Source organism: Pseudopodoces humilis, chromosome 1 (assembly GCF_049639895.1).
Source record: "Pseudopodoces humilis isolate 2021_Gansu_Grassland_sample_001 chromosome 1, ASM4963989v1, whole genome shotgun sequence".
Lineage (NCBI taxonomy): Eukaryota > Metazoa > Chordata > Aves > Passeriformes > Paridae > Pseudopodoces > Pseudopodoces humilis.
The window spans coordinates 123,249,818-123,276,342 of record NC_142200.1 but is presented as its reverse complement, the minus strand read 5'-3'; the positions used below and the strand labels follow the sequence as shown (position 1 = coordinate 123,276,342).

General features: G+C 37.6%; 1 long non-coding RNA gene across 2 annotated transcripts; it reads right to left on the bottom strand.

The window, feature by feature from the left end:
• Positions 1–10,175: 10,175 nt before the first annotated feature.
• Positions 10,176–19,269, bottom strand: LOC148185218 (uncharacterized). Of its 2 annotated transcripts, XR_015773743.1 has the most exons (5): positions 19,127–19,269; positions 16,719–16,766; positions 12,367–12,445; positions 11,429–11,488; positions 10,176–10,436 (listed from the first exon to the last, which is right to left on the bottom strand). It is a non-coding gene; the product is annotated as an uncharacterized LOC148185218 (long non-coding RNA). The 2 variants fall into 2 exon arrangements; XR_015773744.1 differs by lacking the exon at positions 16,719–16,766.
• Positions 19,270–26,525: the final 7,256 nt, after the last annotated feature.

Sequence of the window (26,525 nt, the reverse complement as noted above, 5' to 3'; positions counted from 1 at the left end):
ATTACATTGTATTTTAATGCAGCTACTTAAAAAAAAAAAAACCAAAACAAAAGGGAGGTGGAGTGGAAATGTAGAAATTAATGTAAATCAGAAGCTGGGAATTATAAGGCATTTTTAAGTCAAATATTACTGAGAGAAAACAGAGATAAGGACAATATGAAGACATTTTGAAATTTTATTCTGAACAAAAACCCTAAAATATGTTTTGCTCCATTACTAAGAAGAAATTGCTAGGATTTTTGTAAGAAAAACAAACAAAAAAAATGTTCTCAAGTACTTTTCTTCTGTATTTTGGGAAAAAGTCAAATGATGTATTCATATCAGATGAGTATGGTGAAGCTCTGTTTCAGTAGTTGCACAGGAGAACGTTAAATAGCAGCTAATAAAACTAGACATTTTTAAAATCGGTAGACCTGAATAATTTTCGTGGAGGTATTTTAATACATTTGGCAGAGAAGTCTGCATTGTTAGTGAGGATTTTTAGTATGTCTTGGAGAACTAGGGAGGTTCAAGAGAACTATGCAAAAATTTTTGTGAATAGTTAAAAAGAATATATGTGATGACCTAAATGTCTATAAGCGTTTCAACCACACATTGTTCTCAAGCAAAATAAGGAACGGTTTCTAGGAATATTAGTTAATTTTAATCAAAGCAGCAAGAACAGAATTTTCTGGAAAATCATCTTGCCAAAGCTAACTCGATATCATTTCATAGGAGTATAAATTTGGTAGGATAAAGGTAATTTAATTACTATTAAATATGTAGAGGAATAATGGAAAGTCTTTTAGGTTTTAATCACAATATTTTGATAAAAATATTAAAATCAACATTGTACTTAATAAAATCAAATCTCAAGCATAAAGCAATTGGGGAAAAGTAATCAGTGGTGGTTATTTTAATGATGATCCACCGATGCATGATCCTATCTTTTTTTTTTTTTTTTCCTATTGTTGACTCTTTTATCAGTTATAAAAAAATATATTTAGAAATTTTGCACTTGAAATTATTGGAAGATTAGAAAATAAAGAGTGAGACAAGTCACTGTGAACTCAGTTTGCTCAGGAAATTGGCCACATTTAAATAAACGGTAGATTTTGATCCAGAGAAAAGTAAGACACTGCTCTAGTAACAAAAACTCTGCCACTGCTACAAGGTAAAGACCCTGCCCACAGACTGAAGGCAGCCTGAAAAAGCCTGGAGAGCAGATAATCAGTGCCAAGAGCTGTGAGACACGAATCTGCAACAACCGAAGAGCATATCACCAGAGAAACTAACAATATGGTTGTGTTACCTCTGTCCTTGGCACAGATGCAACCTGTTCTGGAAACACTGTGTCCACAATTCAAAAGAGGTTGTTGAAAAATTGGAAAAGGTTCAGAGGAAACCAACAAGAATGATGAAAGGAGTGGAAAACATTCCTTGTTGTGTGAAAGATGCAAGGAGCTCAATCTATTTAGGTTATCAGAGAGACGTTTAAAAGGCTACTTGATCACAGCTGATAAATAGCTCTGTGAAAAACAGAAATTTGATAACACTAGAGTTCTCAGCCTGGTGACAAAAGTGTAACAGAAGCCAGTAGTAAGAAGATGTAGTTGGAGACACATGCTGGAAGGCTTAAATCAAGATGTATGATTTTTTTTCTGTTAAAATCACGCACATGTACACACAAAAAAGAGTAATTCAGAAAAGTTCTGGTGCCCCTTTCACAGAGGGGGCAGATTGAGTAGATGACCATAATAGCCTTTCAGTTTTATAGGCCATGAATCTACAGCTTCAATTGCAGGCTTCTCTGCTTCCTATTTTCTTACGCCATCACTGGGCAGATCCAACCAGTGCAAACTTAATCGGAACCAGGTGGAGCCTGCTTTTTGCAGCACAAGGGAGCTTCCCCCTGAAGCTACATTGGATGAGACCAGGATTTGACTGGACCAAAGGAATTGATATAGGATGAAGAACGTGTGTCTATCATATAGGTACCTATCCTTTCTAGTTATTGCAAAAAAGTAACGATATTTGACTGAGTATAAAACACAGTCTTGGGAGGGGAATTATGGTAAATTGTATGACAAGTGATTTTAACACATACACACACCTTATCGTCTCCAAAGAAATAAAAGGAAACAGAAGATTACACACGGTGCACTGCTTAAGTGAGGCAGAGTACGGGACAGAGAGCTGATGCATTTTGCCTGGTATTTGTTCTTTTGAGAGCAGCACAGGTCTGAGAACTTTCCTTTGACCGCAGAAGTTTTTGAATTAACTTTGTTGTTAGGAGAGACTGCAGGAGGAGGTGGAGCAACAAAGGAAAGAGAAATGCTAACGGAAAAAACACATCTAAACAACATACCATATGTAGGACACTCACCATATGCCAGCCTCACTTTTTTTCCTCTCTCTCTAATGTGGTCTAATAATTCCAGTCATCTAGAGGGTTACTCACACTGTCTACTTCAGGCATCTGATTTAGGTCCTTTGAATTGCAGCAGTTCCCCCCTCGCCTACAGCCCCCCGGCACCTCTGTCTCCTTGCCAGCTATGCAGGGCAGTACAAACACCTAGGTTTAGTTCTTAAAACTCTGCCTAAGTTAGATACCTAAGTTAGCCTAAAGCTGCCGTATAAATATCACTCTTTCCAATTAAATTTAAAAAGAAAAAAAGAAAAGGAAAAAATTATTGCTATGGAAAAAATTACTTGTTTAAAGTACAGGGATATAAAAGCACAGGAAAGTTTACAGATTCATGGCCAGCTCCTTAGCTGGTACGACTCATATACCAGCATTCAAATAAACAGGCTGATCCCATTTGCCCTGGCGAAAGTGCAACCTTCAAGCTGGTTTTGCAAACCTAGTCAGCCACCTGATTCTTTTGGGCGAAGAACATACATTTTCATAAAATACAGAAAAGAAGGTTTTACAATATAAGTCCATAAAAAAAAAATACCCTCAAAGGGAAAAAAAAAACTATAAAGAAAACGTTGTGTAGGAAATGGCAGCTACTGCAGTCTGCAGAAAGCACTTCTCTTCTAAAAGCAGAGAAAAAGAGGGGAGAAACCAGCATCAGACTCAAAGATTGTAAACAATATACTTTTCTGAAAAGATATCTTACTACCCTTCCTACAGAAAATGTCATTTTATTTAAAAAAAAACCCAAACATTCTAAATGCTGTGCTGCCCCATATTAGCTTTACTATTACTTTGTTTTTATCGTGTGGTACTGCAGCAAGCCGAAGTAAGCAAAGCATGTGGATTCAGCTCCACACAAAGCTAGACAATTCTCAACAGCAGAAAGGCAACTTTGCATAAATGTTGTTGAAAGACAGTGAAGAGAGAAGAGGAAATTCTGCATCTTTAATGCAAGGTTTTTAATGCTTATATATATATCAGACTTCTCTGTGCACTCCTGGAACCTTTCTGTTAAAATGTCTCTAACTCAAGGGACACATTCTACGAGGCAGTTATGCACCATTTAAATGTGAAAAATGCACACTTTACTTGGAAAAAGATGTGTGATGTGAAGTGTTTTTAAGAATAATTGAATGATTTTGTGATTCATTAAATGCTTTTTCCTCAGCAAGCAAGTAATGGCTTTTCCACTAAGCACCCAAAAGGTGAAAAGTCAAACTGTTAGAAAGAGTAAAGCGTCCTTAAAAAGATGATAATTTACAGTGTTTTTTGTTTCATTTCTTATCTCTTTTTTATTCCAAGAGGAACAGAACAAAGAATGAGGGGAGGAAAAGTAAATACCTACATGTAGGAAATTAAAAAGATTGAAAGATGGAGACAAAATTATTGGTGGCAGTTGTCTACAGTTTAAAAGAAAACAGAAAAATTGTGACACCTGAGGTTTATTGAATATGGTTTCACATACATATTCCTGCTGAGACCATGGGATCAGTTCTTTTATGGGAGTGAAAAAAAATAGCTGTTTTCATATACCCCGTATATCTTTAAGCCAAAGTGTAAATCTTCAGTTTCTTCCCCTTCCTATTTTTTTTGCCCTTTAAAAAATAATAAAAATCTAGGGAAACAATACACACCTTGACTCCTGCAAAAAAGATCTCTGGCACAATCACAAGACGCCTGCTTAAGTAATACCCAAAAGGTAACTCCATGCATTCCACTGGCCAGAAATAATTCACAGCACGATGAATCCACAAGAAAGTCAATAGCATATTATAACACTCTTAGGGGAGCTATAGCTGTAAGAGCAATGTGAGGCAATGCCTTAGCATGAACTATCACTTTATGTATGTGCTGTATACATGAGTATGAATTATATTACAACTTTTGACACGCTATGGCTTTTGATCTACTGTGACTCGTGAACTCTGTCCTATTGTGACCTCTATGCCTAATCCTGTAGGGAATAGTTAAAACAATAGAACATACATGATAGATAACCCTTAGATAGGATAAGAGTGTATAATGATTATGAACACTCACGGTCAGGGCAATAGCTAGTCAAAAACTGCCAAAGATTAGGAAGATACTTCCCCTGGGAATGATATTATGAATTTTCCTGCCCTCTGGGGCATCTGGAGCCAAGGATACTAGCCTAGATGGACCACTGGTTTGATTAGGTATGGCAGTTCTAATATGTCTGTGAACATACGATAGTGTGGAAAAATACAGATTTTTTGGTTAATAGAAAATTCTGCAGAAGACAGGAAGGAGGCTTTGACCAGTGATAAAATCCTTGTGAGCTTTCAGCTGAAAAGCTTGTTGAACTTTGTGTAGATTCTGTTTCCACCCGAGTCAACTGTGATTTCCTTCTGATTTCAGTAGGAGCAAAAGAAAAACTGCAAAGGAGCCCCACATACAGTCTTGTATGGGGGAGCACTCAGATGCCACAAGCAACTATATTTTATTTTTAATTAAAAAAAAAAGTCCCTGTAGATCTGGGGTCTCATGAGATTTTCCAGAAAGCAAGGGTTACACTTACTTCCTGCTACAGGAGGGAGAATTTGAAGACAATCTTTCACTGCACGTGTGTATCAGCCTCTGCTCAATTTTTTAACAGCTCCTATTCATTTAGTCTGTTCCAGCAGCTTCCAGCTGCAATCTTGGACTCCAAAGACTGGCTTCCTGATCTTCAGCTACCTGGCTCCACAGAGCTGTCCAGGGACCAGGCATTCAAATGCAATTAAATTGCTCTCCAAAAGAAAGCTGGAGAGCAAGAGACAGTTGGCATGCTGCAGAAAAGCAGGAAGACAAAGAATCGACTGACAGCCTATATAGCATGAGGCTGGAGTCTTTGGCTAAAATGTGGAATTATACTGCATCTTGGAAAAAAAAAGTATGGTCAAAAAGAGCAGACATGGAATGAAGGTATCCTTGAGGCCTTGGCATACAAACTTTTCACCATTTCTCAACATCTGGAGTTTACACATTGGTAAACTTTAACCATAAATTGTATTTTTAATATTATTGTCATAACCTTAAGACATGAATTTATTTTTATAAAACATAGAAGATATAGCTTGCCTTTATAAGGTGTAAATGTGAATTTATTTGATTGAACTGATTTTAAACCAAACTAAGAGAAAACAGTTTTTTGGATACATTCTGAGTTTTGCTAAAACCACATTGATTTCAGTACAGCCCTCATTAATTAGTTTAAGCAAAAAAAAAAAAAATAAATCACTGAAACTGTATCCAGGCTCCACAGATCAGGATTTATATTCATTTGATATAAGTCTATTTAAAAAACCAAGGGCATGCAGACTGGTAGGGCAAGGTCCTGTCACGCCAGCTGGACTGAACCTCAGCCCTGAGGGAACTCTGCTCCTGCAGCAGTCTGTCCAAAGGGCTGAAACAGTGATCACTGTTCAACAGGTGACTTCTGCAGCTGCTGCCTGCCCCTCTGCCCACTCACCTGGCTGCAGATGGGGAGGTGCTTCTGAAGCAGTACAAAGAATTTACAGTGGGAAAAAACATTGTGGGACAGAAAGATAAAATCTTAAGCAAGGTCTAGAGGTTGGCAAACTGCCCTTTATGGCAGAAAATGCACACATGCACACACTATCTCCTTCATACTGTGAAATATATGACCCAGGACAACCAAGTGTCAGATGACACCTGTTAGCTACACCTGCCCTCATAGGTGGGTATTTCTGATGTGCCACTCTTGATATGCTGGGGGAGTGGTGTACAATGGTGTTTGAAAGAGAGAAGTTACATATGACAAGTTGGATGGACCAGTTTTGCTGTTGTCCTCTCCTGATAACCACTGCTACAGAGGCTAGATACAAAGCTTGCCAACTTTCTCTGTCTTAAAACTGATTAAAACAATATTACAGAAGCTAGGAAAACTGTAAATAAAATTTCATTAATTTTACCCTGAAATATTTCTGTTTCCAGAAGCAGAACTGGATGTTGTTGTGCTGGCTAAGCAATACAGCAGCATTAGTGGTAAAAAGATTCAGCATCCTGAACTGAGATTCACCTGTGTAACTTAAGCCATTTGTAGTCTAAAGACAAAATGAAAACTTATGGTTGGAAGAAGCAAGTACTTGCAAGAACAGCTCACCTGCCTGATTGCAGACGCCTGCTTTGCATAAGATTGAGCCATTCTCCGAGTTCCTGTGACTCAATCTCCAAACAGTTCTTGGTCGCTGAAGGAGAGGACAACTAAGACACCAGTTCTCTCCACTCCGTTAGAGGAATCACCAGAGCCCTCAGAAAAGAAAACACTTCTCTCACTGTTACACCAACAGTGTTTATAAACCAAATCTATAAATATGTGGATTATCATTATGCCCTATTGATAATCTAGCTAAGGGACTGAAGTGTACTATTATCTATATATATACATATATTTAAAAAACACATAGCTTGTAAAATAATAGGCTGTCAGCAGTACATGCCAATCTATTTAGCATGAATTGAGACAGAGATGCATTATAGAGAGAAAGCTGACACCAGCAGAGTTTCTATTTCCCCTATGACACTGAGCACGAACCTTGCCTCCAGACCCTTTGTCTTCACACTTCTCTGACACTGCTCCTTTCCCTGTGTTCCTTTTGTCTCTCTGCTTGTCAAACTGTTGCTCAGACACCTGCATTTTTTTATACATTTCCTACCCAGTGCTTTGGAACACTGCATTTCTGATCTCACAGATGTATGAACTGAGACATTGTATTGAGTTTAGAAAAAAAATGTCAAATATATATTCAGAACAAAATAAAATATCATAAGCTGTTTCCTGAAAAGTATCTACTCTGTGTAAATAGAGATTTTATTTTTTCAAGATAAAGCAGAAAATTCCCCCACACCTGAAGAACACAATTTATTCTATTTGAACCAAAATATTTTTTTAAATGCAAAGTGATGTACAAAGAAAAACAATAACATGTTTTCATGGATATGTTCTTATACAGAATCAGGGCTGCAATTCATGCCAGGTGAGAAGTGTGTTCAATTCCCTTTTCTTCATGTTAATAGGACATAAACCTGTATTAGCCCAGTTCAGTGCCTCCTCTTAAAAAATTCTTTTGTATTGATGGACAGCAAGGCAGATAAACTGATACCAAATACCCAGAAATATGAGACCTATGAATCTATGTAAGTCAATACATTGGTTTTGAAGAAAATTAGTGAAAGCTAAAATAAACACTAAAGTTAGTGGATAAATAAACTGAAATGATAGAGGGGATTCCTTTAATATAAGGAAAAAAAAATAGGGTTTATTTCTTTACAAGACCTTTCACTAAACCTCTTAAAAAACCCTAAACAGCTTTTGATAAGAGACAAGGTCTTCAGGTCTTAATTAGTTGAAGAGACAGGACAGTTAAATGGATAATTCTAAAACTTAAAGGAGGTTCCAGAGCAAAGCAGTATAATAAATGCCTATGGAATGATGAGTGTCATGATAAGGGTAAATAAAGAATGACATTTTCTCCTCCAGTTTAGGAACTAGTGAGAATCAAATAAAGGGAGTAGGTACCAGCTTCCAAATGACTTGAGACTGGTAGCTCTTCATACAAATGGAACAACAGAAGCTGTTGGATGCTAGAAGTTTGTCAGTCACCAGCTAAACTCATGTCTATAACCAGTGACTATTAAACACGAGACAACACTGTGAATGAAAGAGCCACTGAGCCACACTGTTGAAGTCTGAGCATTTTTCTCAAAATACCAAATGTGTTCATTTGTTCCTTTTACTTCTTTTCTTCTTGAACTTTTGTCTCTTGCTGTCCATTTTCAGTGGTGTGCTATCAACCTGCAGAATCTCTGCTAGGATCCAGTACTCCTTCTCTCAGGGCAGAAATGGTACTGGATATCTCTCAGGCAGAGTTAAGTAATTAGTCCAGGCATATCACAGGTGAACACTGATATGGTAGAGTAGGGATTAGCTCAATTTCTTAGAGCATGGTGCTTATAAATCCAAGGTTGTAAATTCAATCCCTGTATGGGTCATTCACAGAAGAGCTGGACTTAATGGTCCTTGTGGGTCCCTTTCTAAATTAGAAAAATTAATTCTAATCCTAAATATTCTGTGGTCTGTATCACTTGTCTAGCTGCTTTAAATCCAGAAGGAATGTGAGCTCGTTTCCATAATGACGCACCTCCAGAGCTACTCTGACCCAGCTCAGATGGCTCAAAGGCCTATTTCTTATTCTGGATGAGAATTAAAAAGAAGTGTATATGCATTGAGTCTTGTCCACACTGAGTCTAGCTGCCATTGCAGAGGAGAGAGCAGTGCTGCAAGACTGAAGACCTTGAAATGCTCAGCTTCCAAATACTGACACTGCACATAGCAAGGAATACCCCAGGGGCTGGTGCTCTAACCCAGACAAGGAACTGCCCCCAGCAGTACAGGGCACTGGGGAGAGCTTCCCAGGAGGAACCTCAATCTCAGGCTTTATTTCCATGGCTCAGAGCTGGTCAGGATGGGCTTGGGCTGTTTTCACCACTATCCTGGCAATCTTGGGCATTACATGATTCCCAGTATTAATTTATGTATTCGTGAATAGTCTTGAATATTTCAAACCTTTTGATGTGAGATTATAGGAGGTTGGTCACTTAGACTTCTCATTTTTCCTGGTCTTATTTACCTTTGCATGCCAATAATCCAAAAGTTTTTTCATCACTTTAGGAATAATTTGAAGTGTGGGAGAAAGGGAGAAACTCTTTTCACACAGGTATTTCTAAGAGCAATTGAGACAGGATTCTATTTTAAAAATTTTTTTATAAAGTAGTTCTGCTTGTCTGACCAGTGTAGCGGATTCTAAACTCATATGCTGGGAAATAGCAGAGTGCCACAAGCACCACATTTTATGTTATGTAAATGCTCCCAAAATGGAGGAAGTGGAAGTGATGAATTAAGTGAGAAGCTTTTGTTATGATTCTTTTAGGTTTTAAGGGTAAAAAAATTGAGAATGGATCTCCTTAGAGAGGAAGGAGAGAGAATGGCACTTCTAAAGGATGCAATCTATCATCCTAAACATTGGTAAGTGACATTTCCTTAGGCAGCTAACAGCTAAATACGTCTAGGTTTTTCTACTTGTGCTGTAGAAGAAAGAAGGAGTCTTATGCCCTCATTTTTTAAAAGAATATCCACAATTCAGTGAGCATAATCTGGTCCACAAGTTTCTGGTGGAGTTGTACTAGCATGCTTAGCTACATAGCATTTTTCTGTGTGGATATTTTGAGAGGAAAGTATTTTTTGTTTGTTTGTTTCATATAAGTTCTTTATAGTTTTTTTTTTTAGAAGTCTGTGATGTATTAGAAAGCATCATGTGCACAGAGGAACTGCAGCCCTTCCTGTAAATTCAACAAACTGGTATACGCTGAAAGCAACCCCTGAATGATTTACCTTTTTCACAAAGAGGGGTGAAGAGAAGGAGAGGGGTGGGAAAACAACAGATTTTTTAAATTATATTAACACTCACTACCTGCAAAAGCATTTGTAGAGAGTTACCCAAATCTCCTGTGGGCATTTCAGCACAAGTCTGATACAGAAATATACCAGAAAAGAATGACTAGTTGATTGGGCTACAGGCCAATCTCAGCTACAACTGTATGCTATCATAAAACACCTTGGCCCCTTCCACAAGAAGAAATAATCAAGTCTCCATGATACTGTATTCCTGAGGAATGCGGTTTTTCCAGATAAATTTCATTTTCTGAGTCACTGTTAATTTTCTTCAGGCCTACACGCAGTTCACATTCCTGTTAAGGCAACACCTTAAGAAAGTATTGAGATGGTCAGAAAGCAATAGGAAAAGAATGCTAACAGCAATTGCTTCCTCTAAAAGACACCCGCAGTTGCTTGGGTGTTTTAGAAATGTGACAGGTTAGATTCAGCCAGGAGGCTCAGTGAGCCAGCCAACACTCTCCTTGGTTTCCTCTCCAGAGCAGGGCCAGGAGATCCCCAGACAGGTCCCACCAGCAGCTCACACCACTGCCTCACTGTCCTCTTCAAGACTCCGTCCAACTGGGAATGAATGTAGCGTCTTGTTACTGAAGTTACTGCTTTCAGACTCACCACTATTGACAAGTCAGTAAAAATCCCTTCCTGTGACTTATTCTGAAAACACAAATGTCTAAAAAAGCACCCCAAACAACTATACATAGCTATATAAAGTTGTTGCAGAAATTATTTTAATGAAGTAATTAAGAATGGACACAATATTACCTTCCATATGTTATTAGAATGCACAGCAGTAGTTCAAGGCTTACAAAGATTTGCATTTGTGTTGGAATATTATTCATGAATTGGGAATTTTAAATACCACTCAAACGTGCCTTCACACAGTTGGCCAAATAAAGCAAAGTTGTTCAACAAGGGACTTCTGTATTAGAGACTTTGAAAATAATGGCTTAACAGTATGCTAACTTGTTGAAAAGAAACTCATCAGAGGTCTGTCCAGCTATGACATGTTATGGATTTACTTTGGACTGAACCAATGGGCTGAGGTATGCCACCGAGATGAAGGAATACAACTTGAAAGATATATATGTCTGTTTTAAGTAGGAATGTTCATTCATTAGCTCACTGCTTCATTCACTAAGCCATGTGCAAACTGCTGCACCAATGAATGATTCACTACAGATGCCTTTAAAGCACCACACAGCAGGAACAAGCAAGATACTGGCTATTGTGACTCTCCTGGTGGGACAAGGAAGCAATTTCTTCATGGTTGCCCTGGGAGCCTTGAAATGGAAGAATACAGGCAATACTGCAAAAAGTAATCTTTAACCAAATGTAGTCTATACATTAATATGCCCACAATCCTCCCTCACATCTTCAACGTTTTGAGTTTATTTTGGGAGAGCAAGGGATAGAAGAAGTGAGTTGTTTTGAGGTGCAGGCTGAGCAAAACTGTCCAGAACAGCAGCTGCAGGGGCCATTGAAATAATGTACAAGCTTTTACAGTGCAAAGTATGCTAAAGTGGGTCATACAGTTTATTTCCAGATGTTCTCACCTCCAGTATTTTCTAATGATATAGATGAAATCCATGAAGACTTCCTGTATGAGGCTGAAACTGTGTAAAAAATGAAAAAAACCTGTGCAGCATAATTTATAAGGATGTAAAAACACAGCAAGTAAACAAATAAACAAAATCACAGAGTTCCTGCATTTAGAACTGAAATTAGTACATTTTCAGTATTAATAAAATAATTTATCAAAGCTCACAGAAAGCCTTTTTTTTCCACCTGGAAAGTTTCCAAGCTCAAAAAATATTCTAACTAGAAGAGAAAGTTTAACAAATACGAAAAGCTGGCAGAAGAAGCATAAGAGGAAACAGAGAAAAGACCAAGCAATATAAATGGTAAAAGCTCTCAGGTAAAGAAAGTATTGTGAAATGACTGCCTACTTGAAGAAGCCTTCAATTTGTTATTGTTGAAGTTCTTAAAGTGTCTGTAATGAAGATTGTCAAGCAGTCTCTTTTGTAATCAGTCCAAGAAGCAGCACATATGTGTTTTAATAAGTAGGCTTGAAATATAAACAGGGACGTTTTGTCAAAATGAAGCAGAGCATGAAACCATATATGGTTTTGGTCACTGGAGAGAAGCCTGCCCATTTCAGTAGAGATGAAGACAACGCATCAGATAACATCGTATACAGATTTGAGCCAACAGAGTTGCATTTTGGCCCATATGTATGAAGCACAAAATATAATGCACATTTGAATCTATGAGCCTTCCCAAAGATTGCTAGATAACACTGGAGGATTTATGTTTCTTAAATGAATAAATGTCCCATTGCTGCTATAAGGCACTTTCTCATTACAGACCTAAATGCTTTCTGTTTGGGAAAAACCAAACCAAACCAACAAAACCAAACAAACAAAGAAAAAATCCACAACCAAAACCTACCAACCAACCAAAATAAGAAGAACAAACCTCAAAGTCTTAATACCTGTAGTCTTTCCTTGCTCTGTTGTAGCTGTTAATATACCCATTTAGCAGTGGAATCAGCTGAAGTGCCTGTGGAGAACCTGTGTTAAGAAGGACAGAAGACCATAAACACATATGTGATACATTTGTATGGGGTTTTTTTCTTTTCTGTTAGACTCATCTGCACTCCAGCTCTTTTTAGAATGGCTGAAGAAAAGCGCTCTGTGCCTCCTTGGTGCATACAACCATATATAAAATTCCATAATTTTTGCTGTGTTCACTGTGTTTGATTTACTTTAAACTAAATTCAAACTCAGTCATCAATACAAGTTGCAAAGAAAATTAGACAATATTGTACTTAGCAAAAATGACTTGAATTGTACAGAGTAAGGAAGTTAAGGCAGGCTAAGTAGCAGAAATACGGTTTTCTAATTGTTAGCAAAGCATTAAAACCAGTGATACTTTCTTCTATTATTTAACATATTTTTCCCATTCCAATGTGTTTTTTATTGTGATACTGGTATTTATAGTACATGAGTGCTTTCTCTTTCACCCCCATGTATACCCTAGTTACTTTTTCCTGGCTGATTTTTATACCCATGAGGTACCTTTTCATCTTCTAACTTGACCTGTTATACAAACTGTAGACCACGACACAGCAATTTCTGCAACAGCTGCACTAGCGGTTCTACTCTGGGTGTCTTTTTGGGAGATATGTTACAGCTCAGTTAAAGAACTGCAACAGATGGAAAATTCAGCACATTGCTATGTAAGAATTTGTTCCAAACATTAGCTACTATCACTTGATATTTGTGCTCTGTTTCCAGCTCAGAACTGTCAAAATTAAATTTCCAGTAGTTCCGTCTGTAACATTAATTGGATTATGATCAAGTTACAACAATAACAAAAAAAAAATAAAATTAATTTAAAATACCTTATTAGAGTTCATTTGTAACAAAACTGGTCAAGAACATAATTTCCATTAACAGATTATGATGATTCAATTACAGATTATGATGAAGTCTCCTTCTAGCCTATAGCAAACTGAGCTTCTTCAGTGTCTGAGGATGAAGCGTGTTCCCAGACCTCATACTTTCCTTGCAGTTTTCTTCTGAGCCCCTTCTAGTTTGTAAAGGTCCTTGACAAAGCATAAATGCTAGAACTGGACAGAGTATCCCAAGAATGTTCTCACTAATGACATACACAGATGGAGTATCATCATCTCCATCCGTATGCCATTGGTTAGACATAAAAGAATTGCATCTTATATTGTAATTATAGTTTTATTCTTGTAGCTTACCTTCAAATTTAGGTCTTTGCTAGAGGACTCAGTTTTCCAATAATACCTGCTATGAAGTCTTTTCCCTTTTGCCTGTTTTGGCCACACAAAAATATTGTGTTTTAATGAATTTATTGCAATGAGTACTCCACATTAGCTTATTCTTCTTTCATCATCATTAATTGTTTATCAAATGATTTTGTCACTTGTTTTTCCTACTGATAATCACACATTTTCCAGACTTTGCTAAAGATGCTGCATGGTATTGGAGAAAGAAAAGATCTTCACAGGGCCATGCTAGAAATATTTTCCCCTCTGTAGCTATACCTCATCTATACTTATTTCTTTACTACCTACATTTTAGTCAGTCTTTTGTATGATTTTTAACAGATTTTTTATTTAAAATATTGGCAGTAATGAAGTTTTCTGCAATTTCCCCAGCATTCTGTAATAAAAAAAAATATTAGTAAGCTGAAATAAACTACCTTAGCTTGCATCAAATCTATTGTCTGATCTTGCCCATTTAAAAAAAAACAAAAAAACAAAAAGAAAACTTCAGCATTATTTCTAGCTACTGATGGGATATAAAAGACTTCTCATTAGCTTTAAGGTAGAAATAGATCTTCCCGCCTTTTCTGACAAAACAGAGATGAATGAGCAAATCTGCCCTTTGCACATTGTGATCCATGTTTTTACTATCCTTGCTGAGAACAGGATATAAACCATTACTAAGATCTCACTTTTTCTTTATATACTTCATGTATTGTTTCTTATTTCCCTCCACCCTCTACAGAGTTTTTCAAAGATATTTTCAGCTTCCTGTATCAATTGTCCATATTTCCCCAGAGTTTTAAACTCATTGCTATTACTCTTGTTTTCAGTTGTGTGAATTTTTATTTCTGCCTTCATTTTCCCCTCGACCAACAGAATATTTTTAGGTTAAAGATGTCTGTTAAGAATTGCTAAGTAGTGCGTCTTTTCACACTGAATTTATCAAATCAGAATTATATTTCAGATTTTCATGTTTAAATGTTTCCTGACACATAATTTTGCTCACAGTTTTTCTCAGCCTTGGGAAAACAGTTTTCTAAAAGGCAAAATATATACATTACTAGTAAAGTACTGCCAAGGCAGATATTGGCAAAGTACACAGATGTTTCTGATGGGAAAAAAATAACAATCTTGCTCTTCCTTTCCACAAAATGCACATCAAAATAAAGTTAATTCCAGATTTACTCTGGGTTTCTGGGGTTTATTTTACTCATCAAATTAAATTAATAATGTTTGGCTTGATTTTCAAATAAACATTTAGCAGCTTAATTCATTGCTGGCACTGATTTATCCAAAGGAAAGCTATAGAGCACTTTAGAAGTTAACCATAAATTCTACATCTTTTAGCCTTCTCTGACTCATGTCCTCTAAGATCTGGGGAAAGCCCCTTAGTCTCTCTGTGCCTCAATTTGCCATCAGGAAGACTGAAATAACAGTTTTCTAATATAGATAGATATTATGTACATATGCACAAAATTATGTGATGTCCAGGAAAGTATGCTGAGAAAAGCATATAAGTGGCTCTGATTAAAAACCAAAACCACTTAATGGTCCATCTCAAGACTAAGTGCAGAACCATCCTAAAACTCTGTCTAGTGTTCCTTTGCTATTCACATTTTAGAAAGCACAATTTGGAAAGGGAAATTGTGTCTCTGTTCCCCGTCAGAAGTTCTGAACTTCTTAATTTTTAAATTAAATATTACATACACGTACATAAAGCCAATAGTCCTAAGTATTTTTTTATTTCCCTTCCTTCTGTATGAAAAATTTCAACTTAGGAAAAACCTGGTTAGCATTTTCTCTGTTTTCTTTAAGGTTGTATTAGTAGTGTGGTAATTCATTTAGACATCTTTAGATTTTTTTACTTTTCAGTGAACAGCACAAAAGCAAGCTTAGTGTTGTCTGAATCTTTAGCTGAAGCATGTGTCAAAGAGTTCATATAGGTAGCAGGTGACAATCTTGCTAAATAGGCTGAAGAACAGAAGTTAGTTCTTTCAAAAACAATAGTGAACTGGGATTAGATTCACTTAGAATTAATGGCCCAGTAGTAATTCATGTGATTTGACAAAAAAGACTAATCATTTGGGGCTGTACTGCTCCTGTCTCTTGGAGATTTACCAGTGGAACTGGAGAGAAAATAGAGATCTTTACAGAATCACAGAAAAATAGTCACTGCATGAAAGTGAAACATGAAAGCTGCTACAAGCCTTCAATTCTCAGTTTTGTAGCTGATCTGACAAGGAATTTGCTCTTTACACATTTAATTAGAGAGTGCTTAGGACAATGATTAATTGTTTTGCTCAGGCCAGCAAAGACGTTTCCTCCACTGCTGCTTCAGAAGTGACTTGCTCACATTTAGGTCTTACATCATGATCTCTAAATATTTTTTCCTTTACAAAGAGAGAACATTTATGGATACATCTGAAATACAAACATTCCAGTTTTGTCTTATTTCCTACCAATTATCACTTATTTAAATTCAGATCAGAATGTGTATAATCTCCTTCTAAAGTACACAAGTTCAAACCCAAACATCTTAGACCTTAGCAGCTGATCCAGATTTTGAATGCAGAAGTGCTAGAGTTTCTGTTCCAGCTTGAGGTTATGGGCAACAAAGTACTGAGAACTTCAGGTCACAGGTGGTTTTTCTGCATGTATGTGTGTGCACACCTAAATTTCACAGGTTAAATAAAAATTAACTTATAGAATCTGGAACTGGATTGCAAATATCTACACCTAAGGATTTTTCTGCTTGGCTAAAAACACCTTATTAATTTTAGTTCACTAAAACACAACCCAGCTGTAACTTGACCCATTTTGAGTAGCTATACTTAAAACCGGTGTTATGCTTTCAGTACTAAAGACTGATAACTTGATAGCTCCCCAGGGTTTGTTGGTTACAGTTTAAGTACAGAGTTGACATTACATGCTACTTTTCTGAAAATCCCAGCAGTAATATTACAGCAGAGATACTGGTAATTGAAGATACAGTCAAAGATTGTTAGAGTGTGGATATCTTCAAACATACAGTATCATTCACTAACCTGCAATTTCATTCATTTTCAGGTCCCTTCAATCTTATGAAAGTGGAACTGTAAAACCAAAGGAAAACAGCAGTTCAGAAGTATTTTCTGGGCCAAGACAAAACCAGTCTGGATTCTCTCACCCTTACTCACAGTGAACAGTAGGCTACTCTGTAAATAGTTCTCATTATTTCAATATGAATAAAGGTCACCCAATCTGGTGCTTAGGGATTACATAATAATTTTTCATCTGTATTTCCTCAACATTTTAGAAAATATGCACAACTCAGTCATTCTTGTTTCACACTTGAGAAGCTGGTGCAGAGCTAGATCAAATGAGTTATCCTATACCCTTCCACAAGGCAAAGGAAGCCAAAAATAGAACCTCATTTATTTTTCTGAATGGATTTCAATAGAACAGGGTAGCACTCTGTTAAACTTTCTTTCTGTTTCTGCACCGTTTCCAGAAAGCTTTATTTCTAAGAAAATATGTCTACTGTATCTGTTTTTATTAGTCACAGAACATCAGTGGATGCAAGTAATGATGCTGTCTGATCCCAACAAACTCTTATTCCAAATGCAGAAGAAAAAAATTACCACAGGTAGCAAATCTATGAATCTGAAAGATTTAAGGCTTTCATGCAAATTAATGGAGTGTTTTATTCTATTTCCCAGAATTTATGTGCTTGTTTTCTCATAATAAAGGAAGTTTCTAGCTTCTGGTTGTGAAGATAGCCTTGACAATGTAAACCAACATACTTTCATCTTGTGGAGTCCTCATCCTCACCAGCTAAAACAATAGCATCAAGCAAGTTAACTTCCCCCATTCATCTTGCCAGGGTGTCAGCCTTGAAGCAAAACATGCACATTTAAGTACCAACTCTGTTAACCAATTCACTGCTTATTATCAGATTAGAAATTACTAGTCAGCACAATTAGACAGCAGGGTGGACACTTGTGATAATCTTGACATGCAACCACTTGAAAACGTTGAATACACTATTGATAAGAAAATAGAGAACAGTCTACTAATTTTAAAATGTATTTTTCTAAGATAAGTATTTGTGTAAAGCTGCCCCCTTAAGTTTTGGAATGCTTTCTGAACACCTTCTGCACATCTAAACCTCTCCAAAACAGTGACTCTTAAGTTCTCTTTTTCACTCCCTACCACTAATTTTGGTGCTCTATGACCAATTGATTCCTGATTGCCAGGTTCCCCTGCCATGACAGGGACTTCATATATATCTCCAAGTTCTTTGAGAGAACATTAAGAAAAAAGCATTCTAAATCAGCCCAAAAGGACATAGATGCACATTTATTCTGAATTGATTGAAACAACCAAGCAGAAATTATTAAAAAAACTATACTAACACCATCCTTATATTATTGCAAGGATGAGAGGAGACAATGCTGTCTCTTCTAGAACATCCCAAATAAAAGTAATTTCCAGTTATTATACACCACATTTTCTGTCTAGAAAGAAAATACACTACTGATTGCTTCTGCAATGCTTACTGTGTGCATTTAACAGAAGAAGAAACAGATATTAGCCTAAAAATGTGATTCAGCAGGAAAGCAGTGGCAGAGATGGGAAAGGATGCAAAGCCCCAAGACAGCTCTCAGTTTGTTAAATCACTCTGCTTCTGCTCAGGTAGCATCTTAAGCAGACATTGCAAACCCTGTTAACAGCTGCTTGGAAAAGGCTTATCTGCCCTCTGGCCCCTCACCTCGAATGACTGAATTAAATCATGAATGCAAAGCCACAGCATCAAACACAGAAGCTGCATCCCAAGACCATTGCTTATGTTCTCTGCTACAGAACATGACCAGAAGCAAACTGATGTAATCAGTAGACACAGCAAATAACCAATTCCTGGAAATTTCCCACTTGCCTTTTCTTCTAGCCCATATTCTTTTGCTGGACATAAATTTACTGACAGCTTTTCTCAAAACCTTTTTTCTGCCTACATCATCCTATCTCCAACCCTGTCTTGAGGCCTCTTTTAGCTCAATATTTTTTACACTGGAAATGTAGATAAACACCTAATAACTTTTTTTTTAATTACATAGTATAATGATAAGGGATGTATTCTTTGCATAATGAAAGCAAAAACACTTGGAGTGGATTTTTTTCAGAATAAAAATGTTTTTTCAGAAACAGTCCTGAGAGAACAGTTATGATTTTTTTTATTGACATTTATTTACTAGCCATCCTGACAGCACTTAATTAAAGTTCATGTGGCTTTAAATTATGGGAAGTTTATAAAAAATTTAAAAACTGTACTTAATTTGCTTGGCAAACCTTTAGCTATTGCACAGAGATTCTTTTTACACTGTTCCATTTAGAAGGTGTTTTTCACTTTCAAAGCAGTTAACAAAGGTTCTGCTAGTTGCCCAGTTATTTTGTGAATGCATTTACATTTCCATACCTAGGGGAATGTGTAGAAGCTGCAGCTGGAATGAGGAGCTTTAACAAGGGCAGAAGAAGAAGATACCAGAGTGGCAGTGATCCCAAGCCGCTCACACTCTGATGTTCAGGACAGCACATGTGGGTGCCACATGAGCAGGTGAAGCTGTGATTCGAGCTGTGTGGAAAGGCAGATAATAATTAAGCAATCAGATGTGCTAAGTGCATCCTGCTGGGACATCGCTCCGTTTCAGATGGGTTGGGAGGTTTGAAATTGAAGGCAGTAAGTGAGGAAGTAGCCACGTTACAGCTGTAATCCTAAGGTTTTCCTCGCGGTCCCTGGAGCGCCGTGGTGCCAGCCTTGTCCTGACACACTCCGGAAGCGTGCCAAACGCTTTTCAGCCTAAGGAGAGCATTTGACATCTTTCAGCTGCTAAGACTCAAGGATTTGGGCTCTGGCTGTATTCCAATGCTCCTCTCCTATGTGCATGTACTCACTGCAGCCCTCCCGAACCAGCACCCCGTGCGGGACTCCCAGCTGCAGCCTGCCCCCGGGGATGTTGCCTCGTCCCTTGCAGCGCGGGGTCCCGGCGGGCCGGGACCGGGCTCTGCCGCCTCCGGCCGGCCCAGCCCCTGGCAGCGGCGGCGCTTCGCTCATTTCATTTGTAGCTTCATGAGGTGATAAGAAGGCTTATCATGATGCCCGAGGAGCTAAGACCTGCCCTTGCAGGGCTGTGTGAGCCATGAACATCACAAGGGTTGTGATGAGCTTCTGCATCCTGGCTTGTCCTTCCCTCACCATTTCTGCTGACAATCTTTTCCCGAACGTTGGATTTTTAATAATGTAAAAGTTAAACTATTAATATTATTATCATTATTTATTTATTTTATTGTTGTTGTTATTGTTATCATTATTATCATTATTGCTATTGATATTTCTTTTGAGGTAGAGTCTATACGATCTGGAGAGCACAGATTTAATCTTTGCACTGTAAGTGAACTATTAACCTGAACTGCACGGAAATGTTACACCAAACAGACATACATTTGTTCAGCTGGTTCTGGCCCTTTTTAAAAGCCAAGCCGAGGTAGTTTCTCAAGAAGAGATAGAGCAGGGGGTCACAGAGGGCAGCCGCTCCTCCGAGTCCAGGTCCTGACCTGGGAGCTCCATGGGGCCCTCTCGTTTCTCCGGCCCGACGCGCCCGGAGCTGCCGGAGGGAGCCGTGGGCTCTGCGGTCACATCAGTGCGTGGCTCTGCGCTTCCGTACGGTCCTTCCACGCGTGAAACTCCGGAGGGAAAATAAACAAACGTACCCTCCTGTGGAAGGAAAGTCGCGGCTTGCACCATGGGGCTCAGCCTCTGGGAACACTCCTCCTTTCACTGCTGCCACTGGCAGCCTGTGGCTTGCATAAATTGCTTCTCTTAAGCGTCTGCTTCCCTTTCCATCAGGTCTGAGACATCTGTATTTTTAACTATAAGCTCTTCTGGGTGAGGGTGATGTCTGTCTACACCCTTGCAGAGTGTTTAGCACAGCAACCCTGATGTCTTGCATCACTTCTAAGACCTACACTCATAAGCCACCAGCAGTAAATGCACATTGGTGAATATATTTACACCACTGGCTCCAGTTGAGTAACTCAGAGCTTTGCCCCTCCTGATAGAAATCTTGCATAGCATGAATTCATGCTGTTTCACAAACCACCTGCCTTTTCTTAGCCATGTGTAGAACTGGCTACTAGGAATCCCAATGTGTTTTATGTATTATTAATAAAGTTAATATTTTTATGAAATACTACTCCGGTCTGGGATCCTCACACAATCTTGAGTACAATAATCAAGAAAATCACTTTCTGTCACATTATTAAAAGTTCAGTTGCAACAGTATAGAAGATTCAGGTAGCAAAATGCCATGTTGATATCTTTCCAGAAAGGGAAATTTTTCCATAGTTTTTTTTTTTTTTTCAATTCAACTTATTGCAAAACAGTTGCTTTCTGTAATATCACAGATTTATGCAGAGTTTACAATGCAATCATTGCTCCTTGCTATTGAAAAAGATTTATTTAACCAGTTTTGGCCTTCATTCCAAAAGGCTGAGTGCCAAATCATTACAGTGTATCTGGTGTTTTGCTGTCAGAAAATATGATCTAGCATTAAGATACTATTCAGAGACTCTAAAAGCCAGAGAAAATAATTGTGGTAAATCAAAACCTCATAAATACTTTATAAAGTTGTTTTTAATCTCTGTCCTCATGTGTGACAAAAAAGTACCAGTTTACGTGCAGCCAGAATACATGAGTTTTGAGGCTTCATTTCCTATGCTGTGCAAGTTTTAAAACAATGTTAAAATCTATTCCATATAGATGAAAAAGGCAGTAGTTGTCACATTATATTTTCTAGTACTACTGCAGTTTAATAAGCCAAAAGACAGCAAACCACTTCTCTAGCCTTAACTCCAAATTATGTATTTTCTTCTTTTTTTTTTTTTTTTAAAAAGACACTGAGAGGCTAAGAAACATCTACATGGCTCTGAAGCTGAAGCCACAACTGTGCAAGCAGATACAGACAGGCAACGCTCTATGTGGTTAAAGAAAAGCACATGCCAGAGACTCAGGAGCAGCTGGCCCCAAATTTTGGCCTCAGCACACCATGTAAAATTGAACATATGTGTGGACTAGTTTTGACTCCCTTCAGATGCTTCTGAAACACAATAATATCTCACTGGGTAAGAAAACAGCTCTGGCTTCCAAACTACCTATGCCAATAACTTTTTATTTCTCCACCAAAAAAATGCAGAACAATTTTCCTGTGCAGCACATCAGTGTGACAGATAACAGCGACTGCCAGAAACTTGGAGATGGCAGTATATCTGGGATGGATATTAAACTGAGTCTGTCTAGAGGCTTGGGAAACCTGGGGGAGCAAAAGGCAGAATAATAAACTCAAGCAAAGATCGCATCCGGTCTTACTTTGTAAAAATTCCACTTATTTTTGCAGCACCAGAAATTTATCAATAATTTACCTTTTCAGGTTGTAAATTGCATAACTTGTGTGCCAGAGAATCTGCTACCTTACATCATATTGCATACAAATTCAGAAGCAGTTAACCAATGCAATATGGAGGGGTGCTTTCTGCAAAGAGGAAACCACAGAGGCCAGAAGGGAACACTGGTTTGAGAAAAGGGGATTAGCTTGGAGGTAGCACTCAGCCTGATCTGACTCACTTGCCTCTGAGCAGTTTAAACCATGGCCATATTCCAAAGGAGGACAGAACTTATTAAATCACTGTTATGAATTACTGGTAGAGGAAACTGAAGGTAGTGAAATCCTGCCAAGCTCTGATATTCATGGTAAGCTGTAGAAGCAATATTAGTTTTGCCCAGATGAGGGGTTTTTTGCTAGTGGGGAAGGAGACTGATCAATATGTTCTGAGGCGACCAATATTTTATAGGTCTAGCTCAAAGAAAACAGCTTTTCCAAAGACAGGTGTTGATCTCTATCTGAATATTAGAGGATTTTAACAATGTCTCATGTTAAACACTCAGAACTTGATAATACTCATTTCTCCAATCAACCTGGTATAGTCTTGCCATCATATGGACCTCTAGTAAGAACAGAGAGGGCATCTCACCAAGAAGAGGGCACCAACAGAGCACCATGAATAAGGAGCTGAATAATAATTTGCTGATAATGAATAATCAGAAAATAATGCTGATGGCTCTGCTGGTAACTCTGCTGACTTAGCAATGACAGTCTTGTTTCTTAAAATTTCCCAGAGTTAGTAAGCCTTAAGAAAGCTAGAATCAAAATTCAGAGTTCTAAAATAACTTTGTTTTGAGGTGGATATTTCAGTTTAGCAGACTGCAGGTATGATTATAAATGGATTGCTCCCATTTTACTTGTATTATGGAATAAGAACTCCTCATTTGGACATTGTCTTAAACAGTCTTTAAATTCCCTCATAGTTTAATAATTAACCTGAAGTACAAAAGAAAACTCAGAATTGAAAATGGGAAAAAATGCAACATAGAAGAAACAGGGTTTATTTCAGTTAGATTCTGCTTCTAAGAAATATAAATAAAGCTTTGTACCAACAAAATTATTTTTTATTGAAACATTCTAGTCTGTATTACTTACAAGCACTTAAATACTTATAGTGAAAGCACAATGATGTTTCATAACAAAATACTCAAAATACACAACTTCTATTATTGCTACCTGGACAATGTTAATTCAGTCCTGCTACATACATATAAAAATAAAAATTACTGACTTGCAAAAGTGTTTCACTGGGGATATTCTTAGTAAGCATCTACTTATTCCATTTTATCTGTTCAGTTCAAGATGTGAAAGCATGTCACATTGTGGTACACAGAAAGAAATAATGTTGGTTGTCCCAAATTTTACAACAACATTAATTTTTATAGTGCTTCCATCAGCTACTAACTACAAGAATATCTACACACATTTAGGGGAAATTGCCATCCACATTCTTACTCTGAATGAACAGAAATGTAGACATAGCTAGAGCTGACATACCAATTTCACATACATAGGAATGATTTTTTTTAAAATAGATCATAGCAAGTATTTTATAGCTTTTAAAATCACAGTTCCCTATTCCCTTTAGCTGCAATTGAGTGTTGAGTAGTTCTGCATCTTGGTCCTCCACAGCTTCTGCCGTCACCCAGAAAGCAATGGCACACAGTTTCTGAATGCCTTTGAGAAGGAAGTTTTAATAGTCATCTGCAAACACCTCCCAGGAAGCAGAGGCAGGAGGAGAAGCCAAATCATCAGGATACCATGGAGTTCCTGTGCGAGATGGTCTTTCTACCTTCTGCAGTCCCAGACTCATTCAGCCTCTGCAACAAACAAGAATGACTCCCATCACTATAAAATCCTGATTTACCCCTTTATGAGTCCAAATTATATGCTGAAATTTTCTCCTGCTAAAATAGTAGATGAACATGTAAGAAAAGCCTTTTATGATTCGAAATGCCAAAAGAATTCATATCATCTCTTTGTGTTCCATAATAAATTCTGTAGCTAGGAAACTTTGAACACACCAGACAAATCTAAAAAATAAAAAATCTCTGAAGGTCTCCAAAAGGTCTTCTTGTCTTGATTTTAATTTTTAAAAGTTTAGTTTTTAATATTCTGTTTAATTCAAAATGAGAAACAAGAAATATCAAAGTATTGAGTCCTGGTGTTGGGGAAGCAAAATCACACAGCATCATCAAAGCCTCTTTTCCCTCCTGTAGTGGGTTTAGCATTTGCACACTTCCATAACACGAGACTTTCTTTCCCTTAATGCTTCATTCCTTCATCTTGCTGCCTTGTCATGCTGCTCTGTTCCTTCACCTGAGTTGTCTCCCCAAAGTACCTCTGGCATCCTACCAAGTTGCAGTGAAAGAGAGTATCTGTTCTTCCTGGTGAGCAGAAATACAGCATTATGCCTAAACACACCTCTCTTGTCTCCACCAAAAGAAGACCTGGGGTCAAGGCCGGATCTGTATTGACAATGATATATTTTCAGAGGGAATATAGTGAAATCAGACAGTTCAATTATTCAAGTTTAGTGTTGTTAGTAGTGTTTACACTAAGAATATTCTTATCATCCCTGCCACAACAGTTACTAAAATTGAAGCTTTAGCAAAATAAATGAGGTTTTCTATTTTACTTTCCAGGAGCCCAAGTTAGTTTTGACCAACATTAATTCTTGGAACTTCAGCATTATACCATCCTATAAGTCAAGTTCCAAGCAGCAAAGTTTTCATAACATCTATAAAAAGTCAAAATATATTTTCATAAGCTCTCTCTTTTAGAAACTATAAGAAAAATTAATTAATTATCCTGTTTCCTCCTCTTTTATCTACTCCAGTCAGTGTGAAACCTTAGGATGCATACTGACTTTGACATGATCAGAGTCTACAGTTATTCCTGCTTGGTTGTGATTTCTTGCTGATGTCTTCAGAACACGTAATTTCCTAATGACTTTCCCTTAAAATGTTGACTTGAGAACTGCTTTGTGTTTATGAATAATCAGCATCAAGTTCAATGAATGCACTATGGACTGAGCATTTGTGACTCTATGTGAAGTTTTACTCCACTATACCTTCTCTGACACAGCACAGTGACAGCAACCAGGCTCCAAGAGTAAAAGGTAAATGTGCCTTTCACAACCTCTGTGAAAAAAATCCATTACTTACAGCTATGAATATCTTACCCAATAGTCACTTCCAAAGATTTTTTTCTTCTAAGGCCATGAAAGCTTCTAGGCTTTGAAAAATCTCTTTCCATGTTAAAACTCTAGGTGCTAAACATTAGAAAACAATTATAACCTTCTCAGCCTGCGCTCAAAGATCACAATAATATTATTCCTGTTTGAGCTGGGAAGAAAGCTATATCTATATAGCCTGTCTGGACTTACCACAATTTTTTTTTCTGCTGTATCAGCTTCTCATCCAGTTTTGGATTTGAGACTCACTTTCATGATAAATGTCTGTGCTTGGTGAAAATTTTATTTTTAATAAAGCATATCAGGGGGAACAAAACAAAAATCTCTCTTAAATGAGACTTTTTGTAATGCATTGTAGTGGTAACTCAGCACTTTGGGAGGCAATAAAGAGAGAACACACACTACTGAGACAATGCATGGTAAAGAGTGCTCCACTTGCCACACTGCCCCTGGCCCGAGGTTTTCAGGCAGCACTGTTTATTACCTGCTCCCCTTCCTGCTCCACCAAAACTCTATGGTGTAACCAGGGACCCTAGCCCAGAGAGGGTAATTAATGGGTGTGTGGGACATGATGATATCCGTCAATGAAATAATGCAAAACTGATTATATTTTAACATTTTATTTGTTCTATGCCACCGAAGGAAATAATAAGATAAGGCCAAGTTACAGATTCCCAGCTGAGGAAGTTCCCAGTTTCTTTTGCAGTCATGCTTTTTTGAGTTTTGAATATTTTGCAAAAGCTTACAGGAAATGCTGATGAAGATAAAAATTGCTTTTAGTTTTTAGTCATCAGAGGGGGTGGATAGATGCTGAATGAAAAGAGACTGAAAAAAAGGAAAAATATATTTTCAATTAACTCTAATATTTTTCTGATTTCAGCTGACAATATTTGAACCACTTCTATACTCTTATGCAACATGCTATAGGATTATTCTGATGATTTGAAATACTTCATTTTGGTCAGGTTCTTAATTTTTAACCTCAGAAAAAAAATGCAGCAACATCCTTCCAAACACAATGCTCTCAATCCCAAAGAAAAATGAGTACTAACACAGTAGGTGGTCTTCCCACTGAATTGCTATCAATGCCTGCACCATCTGGGTTTTCCTTGGAGGCCTTGTATCCAAGAACTGACAGGACCCAACCTTACTTAATTTATGAGACAAGATCATAGCCAGTGATG